Raw genomic sequence first — 11,751 nt, forward strand, 5'->3', positions numbered from 1 at the left:
TATGAATAATAACATAGGATGATGAAATTGGGGAATGGATGTGAGTGGATGTGGATAGACGATGGTGAAATAAAATGGTGGAAAAAGAAATGATAATGATCTAACTAGTAGATGTGAAGGGAGGATGGGTACCTGATTGTGAGATGGAGAAGCGGATGATGAACAAGATGATTTAGGGTTTTTATATGAGATGAAAGTGACGACATTAAGATCAGAGATGGTTTTGGTAGGGTGAGAGGATGGAAGATGGTGATGAGAATGAGATCATGATGAAAATAAGGACACATATGTAAGTAAAGGGATGTGAAGGAAAGAAATAAATGTAAGGCAAGAGATTAACCGCAGATCCCTATGTTCCGCCAGGATGAAGGAGATTTCCTGACACAGATCAACCTCTCCACTTCTTTGTTGATCTTCCCCAGTCACTCAAAACACTAAGAACACCTTGACGGACCTTCGAAACCCTCACTCTCTTTCAATCAGCCTCTCTAGGAGGGAGTGAGTTCAAAGATGGTTTTTACAAAAATTTGAGGCTCTAGTTATATATACAACTGTATGGATAGAAAGAGGGGGAAAATGAATCCCTTCTCAAAGTTTCAGCCTGATACTCCTCCATTTAAATTTAGATCATTCTCGGCCCTTCAATTTTCTCTCTCCTCCAATTTTGGAAAAGTCTAGTCATTAAGTAATCCCAAAAAATAAACATTAATTCATAAAAATGTTAGAAATATGTATTTTGAAATTAAAAAATGACATCTATTTGAATATAATGCCAAAAAATTCAGGAAAATTAGATTTGATTAAAAAAAGTTTCCCTTTCAGAATTTGAGGTAAAAAATTATTAAAAATACTTTAAAATTAATAAAATCCAAAATATGATTATAATATACATTTAATCATTGTAGGATTGATAAAATACATATATATTCAACTCAATGCAAATAAACATGTAAATATGTTCATATTAACTTACTAAAATGTGTGTTATCAACAATTATCATGGATCGGATGAGGGCAGTCAATGATAGGCATGACAATTAACATGGTGGGGACAACTGTCTTGGATTAGGGATGAGGATCGTCACGACTGGGACAATGAACGTTGTGGATGGAGATGACTACATGGATAATAATCGTTATGAATGGGGAGAGGGGCTGTCAATGGTAGGGACAAAAATATTTGATGATGGGGATAATGATTGTCATGATCAATAGGGAATGGTACTATTGTGGATGCAATGATGATTATCATTTATGATGGTTAGTCAACCATTAGGTGCCAAGACAAACACTGTAATGCAAACTTATTATGCAAATAGTGTAGGAATAAGACTTGAATCCACAAGCCTTGCTCTACTTGAAGCAGTTAAGTCTTGAGTCCATAGAAGTAGGTTCTCCAAGTTGTGAGTCCACAAAAGTTTTGTTCTGGAGTTCACAAGTACTAATGCACTCTCTAACAAAGAGAACATTTATAGAGGATAAACATGAGTTTCAATAAAAAAATAGACTTAAATAAAAATATTTCAAGGCTTATATAGGTCACAACCAGTGTAGGGTTGTCCATAATGACAATATCCATGAAAAGGCAACTCAGAAAATTGGTAAAAACAACTTTGAGAAGATAAACTGAGGATCATCAGCCTGATAAGCCTAAGCAGAGATCTTCTGCAGACTTTGTGGCATGTAGAATTTGTTTAAAATATACTGTGAGGCTCAAGAACATCTTGACAAGACAAATAATCTTCAGATTGCAATAGAAGATATGTACTTTTGACAAGTTGTAACAGAGATACTCTGCAGATTGCGCCAGAAAAATATTTTCTTAAAGGATTTTTTTGGATCCCTAGGCACTTTTCAGTAAATCTTAACAACATCTAGAAGGATCTCCTTTTTGGGCCACCAGTTTCTAGTGGACCTCAATAAGAGGGCTTCTGGGCTACATCACATTGTCAGGGGGGGGGGTGACATTATTTTCAACCAGGAGTAGGACAAATACAATAATGATTGTTGGTGAGGTCTCTCTCTCTCTCTCTCATTTAATGGGTGTCTCTTGCTCTCACTCGTTCACTATATGGGATGGGAAGATTGTGTATTGTCATCAGACAAACATTGTTCGACGATGAACGAACGGAGGAAAAATTCAGCTCGCGTTCGTGTTCGTTCGCGAACGAACACGAACAACATATGACTTTAGAATATCACTTGTAACTTGGTGGTCTATCCGAATATTAGATTTTAAGTTAGATAGTCAAAGTTAAGGAGACACCAAATTTTAAATAAAATTGACACTCTAACTGAATACTACATTTCATTACAGGAATATTAATAATGCCATTAATCTATTTCGCGAAAATAAGCAGTAGGTTTGAATTTTTTAAGCTTTGGTATGGTTTTTTCATTTTCAACAGTAGGTACTTTTCGTTGGCGTTAGTCACTGGATGATTATTATGGAAAATAATTAGTAGATGTGAAGTCACTAGATGCTTTGTAGTTATCTTTCATGGAAGTAATAGATTGGTGGAAAAAACTTTGAAAAGTAATAATATAATATGTATACATATAATTAAATCTAAAGTCCACAAGCATTAATCTATACTTAATGATTCAATCAGTACAAAGAATGGTCGAGTTCAAACTATGGAATATGCATTCATTGGCTAAATAAAGTTCAAGACTCAGTTCAAGTTGAAAAGTAAATAGAATGTTTTGGCAACGGAGTTTCAAAAATATCAAAGTAGTGGATTACTCTATGAGCCATTCGTTGCCACCCCTACGGGTTAATTCGAACAGTTCTGGAGAGACGACGCAACTGACATTACGTTGGACAAAATAAATCATTGTTGGAGTGAAGTTGTGACGCTCCCAAAATATGTTGTCATTCAATTGTGTGTTGAGTGCTTCGCTTCCATGTCTTGCGGAGTTGTGGGACTCAAACATGAAGTCGGGTGGCGTGAGAGAAAGGTTATCTCTAAGAATGCGCTTCATACTTACCCCAATTAGCATGCTTTGGACTACGGAGAATGGCTCTGCGTCTCCTCTATTAGCATCATAAATGTCTTTGATGCTGTCATCACCGTCTGATTCAAAGTCTGAGCTGATGACGAAACAGCAGAGTCTCGGGGTTGCTTTGCCAATCTCTGTTGGAGAAGTCGTACACTCTGCTGTGGTATGCACTTTTGTTGGGCTCCTGCTTCCTCTACCGTCTTGGCAAGGCCGTCAACATTGAGCGAGCATTGAAAAACTGGGTGCATCACAGTCCATGGCATCTGTTTTTCCACAATTCACATACAATGTCTGAGAGAAATGATGGTCCAAGGCAGTCAAAAAACATTCATAATAAATTATTTTTTTAACCGATGACATCCGAATGTGGAGTGTACCAATTTTTTAAAAGCGCCTTTTGAATAAATTTATTCCACAGCTAACCCCTTCTGGCACCTGGTAAGAAATTAGAAAGTAAATGATCAATGTGTTCATTATTGTACTACGAAGAAATAAAAAAATGAATGATAAAAATGACAATACCTGGAAATTTCAGCTACCATCCTTCCTTGGCAGTTTCTTCTTTGGAATCCTCGTCCACTAATTGGACCTCTTCAATCTCAGGTAATGACTCTGCTATGTTGCTTTATGGATGTTGTATCCTTAACCAACATTTTAAAGTCATCAGTAATGACATATTCTCCGCCGAAAGCCGTGAACGTTTATACATGAAAATTCCATATCTAGTAGAGAAGAAACATTCGACTGGGGCATTGGACGCGCAAACAAGAAGAAAATCTCGTGCCAATACAGAGAACTTAGGGAATCTCTTGCAACCGTTGCCATGACACCATAAGAGAGCATCAATCGACACAGGAGACATTTGTAGGTAGCTCTGTAACTCGTCGTCCACGAATGGAGTGGCATATTCTTATCGTGGGAACACTTGTGCAAGCCTCGTCTTGATAGATGTTATGTAGCTCTCATCCATCCCGGCTTCCTCGTCATAATTCATACATTGATGTCATCTTTCTCCATCGCCTTTAATGTTGTCATCATCCTTAAAATTTGTGACTTCCTCCACGCTGACATCGTTCATAAGTCTTTGCATATCTGCCACCAAGGTGTCATGATCCTCTAGAGCAATGGATTCTAATTTAATATATGGATCTATAACTGATGCTACTGAGAAGGCAGTATTTCCGCGAACGCAAGCCTCATACTTGGACAGTTTTGATCTCATGGGTTTACCCGTGATTTAGATGGAGACTCGTTGTTCCATTGTGAGGACGACACCGTTTGGGAAAAGGCGTCCTTGGTCTATGACATGAACCTGTTCACGAAGGTGTTCATCAAGGACTTGGAGCAATGATAAAACTGTTGCTGCTGTCACATGTTTAGAGCTGCAAACAATATCTGATGCCTCACGACAAGGCTTTAAAATTCGAGCAAAGTGTGCCACCATTTGCCACTCATGGTCATCAATCACAAATTTTTTTTTCGGCGTATTCTCCAACTCAAAAATAGCCATCTTGTACAACAATTTACTCTTCAGATATGTGACTCGCAACATTTAATGCGTGGAGTTCCATCTAGTCTTCACATCCAACACCAATTTTATGCTATTAGACATCCTTAGTTGCGTACACCATTGGACATAGCTCGTAACAAATGGCTGTAACAATTTGATGCACTCGTGTAACCAAGTCTCCCGACGAGGCAGATCACCCAACTCATCGCGTTTGTGCTTCTTCGGACTCCCCATCTACTAGCACCACTGCCTCGTCGGGTGTAAGTGGTGGCAAAATTTCCAATGCCTTCAACCCATCCTGCACTGCAAGGTTTATGACATGTATAATACAAGGCATGTGCGAATTTCAGTCGAAGTTGGGGTTCACTTTTCGTAGTGTATTTGTCAACAATGTGATCATCGATCTATTATTACTTGCGTTAACCGTCATAATAGCAGTTACTTTCTTCCCCAGTCCAAAGGCGCCCAACACCTCTAGGAGAAGTTGTGCGAGGTAACTCCCGCTATGTGGACCATCGTTTTTTTTTACTGCCAGGACACATTCTTCAAGTCTCCATTCGTCATTGTCCCAATGCACAGTGATTCCCAATAAGGGAATCATATTTTCACTTGTCCATGCATTTACTATTTCGAAAACACTTCTAACAGTTGATAGTGAGTGCACCAGCTTTTACTTCTCTCGTCTGAAGAAGGCCTTCGCGTATTCACGAACGGTCTTCGAGCATGGTATCCTAATCTTATGTTGTGCACAATAAAGCAATACCTCTCTGAAACGTTTATTGTCAACGACGGTCCACGCTTGGTCCGTGAGACATATAGATCTGGTGAGCATCTCCTTTGTTCTCTCAAATGTGATACCCGTAAGAAGGTATTCTGCTCTATTGGTGAACCCAACATTCGAATAATGGATCTTTGACCTCCAGAACTCGGTTCCTCCTCTAACCTTGGGATTTGTTTACCCTTCAGCTGATCATGCAGCTCCTTATGGCTCTTCTGCAAGTGCCTCCAAAATATAGTTGTCGTCCCGTCTTTGTTTCTCTCAATAGTTGTAATTCTTGGAGGTTGTTCTCCTTGGTCAAACTCTTCAAAATATTGCATGGCCTCCGATTCTCGCCCACGTCGCTTTCTCCGCGAGGTCACCAGAGTAGTCGTGCATGAGTCTCATCCATGGTTACTGTCTTGTGGGAGATGGGAGAAGGGAGGGAGAGGGAAACCTGTTGGCAAAGAAAAGGGAGAAGGGAGAAGGGAGTGGGAGAAGGGAGCTGGAGGGAGAGGGAAAAGGGAGCTGGAGGGGACTGACAGGAGAGGAAGAAGGGGAGAAGGGAGAGGGAAGTGGGGTGAACGATGGAGGGGGGGAAGGGAGCTAGAGGGAGACGAAAAATGATGCTAGAGGGGACTGGCAGGAGAGGGAGAAGGGGAGAAGGAAGAGGGAGGTGGGGTGAATGGTGGATGGAGAGAAGGGAGATGGAGGGAGATGGAGGGAGAGGGAAAAGGGAGCTGGAGGGGATTGACAGGAGAGTTATAAGGGGAGAAGGGAGAGGGAGGCGGGGTGAGCGGTGGAGGGGAGAAGGGAGCTTGATGGAGAGGGAAAAGGACGCTGGAGGCGACTGACGAGAGAGGGAGGTGGGGTGAACGATGGAGGGGGAGAAGGGAGCTGGAGGGAGAGGGTAAAGGACGCTGGAGGGGACTGACGGGAGAGGGAGAAGGGGAGAAGGGAGAGGGAGGCGAGGTGTGATGAAAATATATGTGGTCTGCAAGCCAATCACACATTCCACATCTCGTTCGATGTTCATTGGTAGAACATATTCATTATAGTGCACGTGTGATGGTTATAATGAAGTCCATGAATACATAATCGGACTTAGTGAATTATGATGAGATTGTAATACGGAGACCACTAGTCTTTAAGCATGTGTTCTAAACATTCCTATTCAAAGGATACCCGAGAAGGACATCAAAGTATCTGGATAGAATATCACTATCTAGCCTCACTCATATGATGAGTATGGCCGGTCCCGTAGCCATTAGTGTGGAGACACCAAGGATTGATAGTGGGTTCTCTTTAGTGGAAATAGTTCACTAAATTGATCCGTACAAATCTCTTAATTGTATTATACCAAACTGACAATCAGGTCGATTCACGTCACAATTGTGTAAGTAGTCCCTAGACCTGAGACACTAAAGATGTCTTATGGATGGACGATTGTACTTTGACTATCGCCAACAAATTACTAATCATGGGATTCTAAACAGTCTTAGGTCGGATACATCAAGAAGTTCACGAAGATGATTGAGTAATCAAGATGGGATCGTCCACCCTCAGTATAAGAGGTGACAACTCAAGGAAGATGATGCAATGAAGTCCTTGGCCAAGGTAGTCAAACATCGGAGAAGAGTTCTCCGATGATTTTTGAATGCATCAGTACAAACTCGGATGACCGATTAGCGTTTGACAGTTGACCATACCCTAAGTCATCCAAGGAGCGTCAAGTGGATGAGGGACTATACATACACAATAACCGATGATGAACAGGTTCCATGAGTGAGTTGATACACACTCCTTTGTATCTTCTAGATCACGAGGTGTAGCTTGGCACCACATGTGTTGGAGACTCGACTTATCGATTAGGTTAAATCGATCCTACCTTAATTAATCTATATGATGATATAGTTAATTAATTTGAAAGGCCAATAAAGGTTATTGGGCCACTAGAGTCGTAAACTAGACTGATACATGGGTCTAGAGGGTCACACGCAAATGGTCTTTTGGATGTCAGAATAAATACTTAAGTTTTGGGGGTTTATGAAAAATACCCCCTTAGTATAAATAGGGAAAGGCACTGAACGAAATTGACATAGGCCAGAATTGTTTAGGGGCCTTCCCCTTCTTTTCCCCTCTCCCAACATCCCTCTCCATGCCTGATGCGATCAGAGTGGCGTAACGACGACGGTGGAGGTAGGACAGGGCTCGTCAACGAGAAGTAGGAGATTCGATGTGCCGAGGATCGTGTGGATACATCTAGAGGCTGCACACTTGAGCAGCTTGACTCGTCTCACTCTGGGATCCAAGAAGCCACGGATGCAATCCGTGTAAAGGTACTTTGTTTCATAGTTTTAATGATGCCGTTCGATTTCACAAAAGTCTTCGGCTGCGGATCGTTTCCATTTGTTCATCCAGATCTAGGCCTCTAGAACCCAACAGGGCGAACGATGTAGGGGGAGAAGGGAGTAGGAGGGGAGAGGGAAAAGGATGCTGGAGGGGACTGAGGGGAGAGGGAGATCACATTCAAAGGGCGAAAAGATAACCACAGACGAAGAAACTTGCGGGAGAGGGGGAAGGGAGCCGTTGGAGTCTTCTATTGTCTGCCGAAGAGGGGGCCGTCGAAAGTGGGGGGGGGGGAAGGGCCGAACGGAGGGATCACATATTCACCTGGTGGGAAGTCGGGCTTCAGGAACATTGGAAGCGCACACTTGGCCAAATTTGTGCCTCAGGAAGATAATATGTTTGCAAACGGTTCTTCTGTTTGCGAACCATTTGCGAACATGTTTATGTCTATTTTTTGGTGTTCGTGGTTGTTTGTTCGTTCGCATGTTCGCGAACGAATAGAATTTTTCCCCAACCATATTCACTATAAAAGGTATTAATGTGCACCTTCTAACCTTGTCATCTGGAAGTTTACATTGTGACGAATATAAACCGAGAAAGATAAATTTGTAGACTCTAGTATTTCATGCTTGTGCCTAAAAATAGGCAAATGTAATTTAGTTTATATCATGATGAATTTAAACAGATAAAGATAACTTTGTAGACTCCAGTACTTCATGTTTGTACCTATAAATAGGCAAATATAATTTAGTGTTTGAATCACTTAGAAATTTTTTAAGATAGTGTATCTCTCATCTCTTCCTTTATATTCTTCGTCACTGCTCATCAGAATTTCTGTGCATTATCTTCTCTATTCTACATTAGTTTTCTAGAAGTTTACATCATGACGAATATGAACCGAGAAAGATGACTTTGTAGACTCCAGTACTTCATGTTTGTACCTATAAATAGGCAAATATAATTTAGTGTTTGAATCACTTAGAAAATTTATAAGATTGTGTATCTCTTATCTCTTCCTTTTTATTCTTCGTCATTGCTCATCAGAATTTCTGTGCATTATCTTCTCTATTCTACCTTAGTTTTCTTGCTTTATCACTTTGTTTCTGTCTCAGTCAGTCTCCCATTCTCACTTTCTATATATTTCACACACGCATGCACACACACACATACACATTCTCTCTCCCTTTGCTCTCTCACTCGCACACACTCTCTCATTCACTCTCACTGAAACTCCTTTTCTCTTTCTATTGCTCTCTTTGTTAGGTTCTAGAGGCCTTGAGATGGATGAACAGAACAAAACGATGCGCAGCGGAAGACTTTTGCGAATCGAACGGCATCAACAAAAATCATTGAAATAAAGTACCTTTGCACAAATCTCATTCGTGATTTCTTCGATCCCGGAGAGAGACGAGTTGAGCTGCTCAAGTGCGCAGCCTCTAGACGTATCCACAGGGTCCTCGGTGCGTCGGATCTCCTCCTTCTCGTTGACGAGCCCCATTCTTTCTCCGTCGGCGTCATTACGTTGTCCCGATCACATCAAGGATGGAGAGGGGGTGTGGGGAGAGTGGAGAAGAAGGGGAAAGGCCCCTGAACAATTCTGGTCTGGGTGAATTTCGTTCAGGGCCTTCCCCTATTTATACTAAGTGGGTATTTTTCATAAAAACCCCCAAAACTTAAGTACATCTTCCAACGTCCAAAAGACCATTTGCGTGTGACCCTCTAGGCCCATGTATCTGTCTAGTTAATGACTCCAGCATCCCAATAACCTTTATTGACCTTCCAAATTAATTAATTATATCATCATATAGATTAATTAACGTCGGATCGATTTAACCCAATCGATAGGTCGAGACTCTCACACGTGGGGTGCCAAGCTACACCTCGTGTCCTAGAAGATACAAAGGAGTGTGTATCGACTCACTCATGGAACCTGTTCATCATCAGTTACCGTGTATGTATAATCCCTCATCCACTTGATGCTCCTTGGACGACTTAGGGTATGGTCAATTGTCAAACCCTAATCGATCATCCCAGTTAGTACTGATGCATTCGGAAATCATCGTAGAACTCTTCTTCGATATTTCATTGCCTTGGCCAAGGACTTTGTTGCATCATCTTCCTTGAGCTGTCACCTCTTATACCGAGGGTGGACAATCCCATCTTGACCACTCAATTGCCTTCGTGTACTTCTTGATGCACCCAAACTACGACCGTTTACAATCCCATGATTAGAGACTTACACAACCGTGACGTGAATCAACCTGATTGACAATTCGGTATAATACCATTCAGGGATTCGTACAGATCAATTCAGTTAACTCTTTCCACTAAAGAGCACCCACTATTTATCCTTAGTGTCGCCACACTAATGGCTACGGGACCGGCCATAATCATCATATGAGTGAGGCTAGATAGTGCAATTCTATCCGGATACTTCGATGTCCTTCTCGCGTATCCTTTGAATAGGAATGTTTAGAACACATGCTTAAAGACTAGTGATCTCTGCATTACGATCTCATCATAATTCACTAAGTTTAATCATGTATTCATGGATTTCATTATACGCATCACACGTGCACTATAATGAATATGTTCTATTAATGAATATGGAACGAGATGTGGAATGTGTGATTGGCTTGCCGGCCACATATATTTCCATCACTCTTGCTCTCTCATTCACACGCTCTCTTTTGCTCTCTCCCTCAAACTCTCTCTCTCTCTTTCACTTTCTCTTTCTCTTGCTCTCTCTCTCTCACATTCTATCTCCCTGTTTCTCAAGCTCTCTCTCTCTCTACTTCTTTCTCCATCTTTCTTTGTCTCTCTCACCCTTTCTCTCTCTCTCTCTCTCTCTCTCTCTCTCTCTGTCTATGTCGTCCATTGCATTATCCATTGATTTGTCATCTGTTTCATTTTTTACCACATACATGACAGAATGGGAGAGATGAAATAATGGTGACCAGGACAAATCATGGATGGATGACATAACGGATTTCCATTCAGTCCTGTCCCGTCCATCTAAAATCATCATCTATCATTTTTCCATCAATTCTCATTTGTCTGAGATTTGGTAGATTTGGTACATTAATCTGATCTGATATCATGATCAGAGTATTAAGCCCACCAAAATTTTAAATAGCTTACAGGTGAGTGATGTTGATCACTAGAGTGATAAAGATAAGTCTCACAGTCCTCCATTATCCAAGTAAAAGATTGATCAGATTACATACTGCACAATCTGACTGATCAACGATTTATTCCTCATCTCTCTCACTCGTTTTTAACTAGACTTAGTTGACGAACATTATTATGTTCATCATAAATGTCAACTGTCAATAGTAACAACATGTTGTCAAGTTCACAAATTGTGAACACGAAGGATCTTGATTTGCACTGGGCTGTCAATTAAGGTAGTTATCCAACCATAATCACTAATTCTGGGTTGACCCATCATTAATCATCATATGATAATTATCTTAGTCTTCTTTGCTGAATAGAAGAAACAGACAGTGATGATAATTTAAACAGAGCTATAACGATTTTAATCTCACCTTACGACCCAGATTGATCTCATACTGTTAGTAACACCATGTTGTCAAGTTCACAAAATGTGAATGGGAAGGATCTTGATTTGCACTGGGCTGTCAATTAAGGTAGTTATCCAACCATAATCACTAATTCTGGGTTGACCCTTCATTAATCATCATATGATAATTCTCTGAGTCTTCTTTTCTGAATAGAAGAGACACACAGTGATGATACTTGAAACAGAGCTGTAGCGATTTTTATCTCATCTTACGACCCAGAGTGATCTCATTGTTAGTAACACCATGTTGTCAAGTTCACAAAATGTGAACGGGAAGGATCTTGAATTGCACTGGGCTGTCAATTAAGGTAATTGTCCAACCATGATCACTAATTATGGGTTGATCCATCATTAATCATCATATGATAGTTCTCTAAGTCTTCTGTTCTCAATAGAAGAAACAGACGGATGATATCTTAAACAGAGATATAACGATTTAGATCTCATCTTACGACCCATATGATCTCAAATTGTTAGTTTATCTTTCCCATGTTTGATTTTTTTGTTTTGAAAAATTATCTTCCCGTGATTAATCATCTTTACTAGATC

Source organism: Wolffia australiana, chromosome 10 (genome assembly GCF_029677425.1).
Source record: "Wolffia australiana isolate 7733 chromosome 10, ASM2967742v1".
Taxonomy (NCBI): domain Eukaryota; kingdom Viridiplantae; phylum Streptophyta; class Magnoliopsida; order Alismatales; family Araceae; genus Wolffia; species Wolffia australiana.